The following is a 335-nucleotide window of genomic DNA, read 5'->3' as shown; positions in this document are numbered from 1 at the left end:
TTTTTTTTTTTTTTTTTTTTTGCTGTACAGCATCATGTTATTAAAAGAACATGGAATATAAAAGGATTTGGTGTTAGGATCCACAAATGAGGGAGAACGTATGTCTTTTGTTTTTCTGAGTCTGTGTTACATCACTAGATCCATTCATTTACCTGCAGATTTCATGATTTCATCTTTCTTTACTACTGAATAGAACTCCATTGTGTAAATATATCACATTTTTGTTAACCACTCGTCAGTTGAGGGGCACTTAAGTTGCTTCCATCTCTTAGCTATTGTGAAAAGAGTAACAACAAACAGGGTTGTACATATGTCTTTACAATAGGATGAGTTCT

Source organism: Nannospalax galili, unplaced genomic scaffold, assembly GCF_000622305.1.
Source record: "Nannospalax galili isolate Female #2095 unplaced genomic scaffold, S.galili_v1.0 scaffold598, whole genome shotgun sequence".
Taxonomy (NCBI): Eukaryota; Metazoa; Chordata; class Mammalia; order Rodentia; family Spalacidae; genus Nannospalax; species Nannospalax galili.
Note: the sequence above shows the minus strand (reverse complement) of the source record.